Source organism: Apteryx rowi, unplaced genomic scaffold (assembly GCF_003343035.1).
Source record: "Apteryx rowi isolate R43461 unplaced genomic scaffold, aptRow1 scaffold_1573, whole genome shotgun sequence".
Classification (NCBI taxonomy): Eukaryota; Metazoa; Chordata; class Aves; order Apterygiformes; family Apterygidae; genus Apteryx; species Apteryx rowi.
Window position 1 is genome coordinate 11,809 of NW_020447834.1, and position 1,962 is coordinate 13,770.

At 55.7% G+C, this 1,962-nt stretch overlaps 1 protein-coding gene across 2 annotated transcripts in view; it reads left to right on the plus strand.

The window, feature by feature from the left end:
* Positions 1–6: 6 nt before the first annotated feature.
* LOC112962884 (myelin-oligodendrocyte glycoprotein-like) overlaps positions 7–1,962 on the plus strand; it is a 24,465-nt gene continuing 22,509 nt past the window's right edge. The window contains exon 1 of one of the 2 annotated variants that reach the window (XM_026059433.1): positions 7–385. The gene's annotated coding sequence lies outside the window, so the exon portion shown is untranslated. The remainder of the gene's footprint in view (positions 386–1,962) is intronic. The other variant, XM_026059436.1, reaches the window with a different exon arrangement.

Below are 1,962 nucleotides of genomic sequence, written 5' to 3' on the forward strand. Positions count from 1 at the left end.
CTGCTCGTGCTGCTGCTGGAATGTGACTGTTTGGGAGGAAAGGAGGTGTGCTGGTACCTCATCTCCTGCCCTCTTGTTTTGCAGCCAAAAGGAATTTGATGGAGGCAACGTTTCTTCCTTTTGAGATCCAAGGAGCAGACAGCAGCACTGGTGCCTCCTTTGCACTCCTGCAAAGCCTAATGCTGTAGTGTAACCAAGCCATCTTACGTGTGCAGCACCCAGGAGTGAGTCTTTTACTCCAGAGCTCGTCTTGCACTCTGAACCTGCTCAGTGAGCTGACTCCTGCTCTGAGGAAGAGCTGTGTTGTGAGGGAGGAAAAGCACGGACAACCGAAGGGAGCTAAGGGGATCATATGGCTGGTCTGGGGCCCAGCGAGGGTGCTGAGGTGGGTGTTGTTTGAGTGTAGAGGGACCCTCAGTGCAGCAGGGAAGGTCTTGGGTGTACTCTGGAGAGCAGGTGTGCATGCCCGAAGTCCTGTGGTGCAACCCCGTGGGCCCTTCAGCATTTTCCCACGTGTTATGTTGGGGCTGTTCTGGTTGCACAGAGCTGCTGTGGCTTCTGCTCTCTCACGAGGCATCTTTCTTCAGCTTTTTCTATCTCTGACAGGGGCTGACTTTTGGAAATGCTTGTAACAGCTGAGGCTGAGCCCACTGTTGATTCAGATTGGAATGAAGTTTGAAAACTTTTAAAAAGGATGTTGAAATGGAAAATCTGCACACCATAAAAAGAAAAACTAATTAGAAAATGCTAAAGATCAGCTTTATAGAGAAACGCAATAAATGTGTGGMGCTGTAGCTCTCTGGCACCAGTGACTCATCTTTTTGTGTAACCCCCCCCCCCCCCTTAAAAGGAGGTCTTTCCCTCTCCCCTGTGTCAGCACCCCAAGGGCACTAATAGGCATTAATGGCCCTGAGCAGCTCCACCTGGCACCCCCACCCATACCCTGCCCATGGCCCTGGGCTCTATTTAAGCTGAGCTCTGGGCCCTCAGCCCCTTCCCAGCTGTGCTGGAGGAGCACTGCTCTGCTCTGCAGCTTGGTCCCAGCTGTGCTCATGCCTGGCCATGGACCTTGCTGGTTTGGACCCTGACCCATGGGCTAGTTTCCAAGGGCCTGCCTCCTCCCCATGGACTTGCTCGATGCTCTAGACTGCCTTTGAGGACAGCAGGATGGTGGAAAGATCCAGAGGAATGGTTTATCCTGGCTGTAGATGCCATCTGTGTGTCCTAGTGTACAGGACTGAGCCTTGCCCAGGCTGTGGCTCTGCTCTTTACCTTCCTCCTGGGACTGACACCAGTAGCTGAGAGTGTTGCAGTGTCTGGGGCTGCAGAGATCACCTCACCCAGGGATCTCACCTGGGAGCTCCTCATGGCCCCCACCTACCCTTGGACCATCCATTCCTCCTCCATGTGAAGCAGCAGCCACCCTGCACACACTGTCATTGCTGTGTGTGTGCATGGTGGGAAGGAAGGGCTGGGGCCTCCCATGCTGCCATCCCCTGTGATGCCACCTCAGTGAGACTGCTCCAGTGGGGCCAGCCTCTCTGGCCACTGCTGTCCCCCCAGGAGGAAATGCCACTGGGATGTGGCCCTCGTGATTGCCCTCTCCCCAGGCCGTGTCTCACTGCCTGCTCAGCTGCCCATGCCCCCGGGGTCTCTGCTTCCATGTGTGCTGCAGGGAGGGCTTTGGGTCAGTGGTGGGGGTGGAAGGCAACTGAACTGCACAGGGATCCCTCTGCCAGACGCCAGTTCCTTATGCTTGCTGGAGTATCGGGGCTACGTGCCAAAGCAAGCAGCCCAACCCTGCAGCATCTGGAGAGCCTGCCCCATTGCCTCCTGGGGACAATCCCTCGGAGGGTGCGTCCAAGGGAGCAAAGGTTGGAGTGGTTGGGCGCACCCTGGAACCTTGTGCAGCTCAGACATGTCTGGTGAGTGACTTCTCTTTCTGGAAAGCTCCCTTCCAAA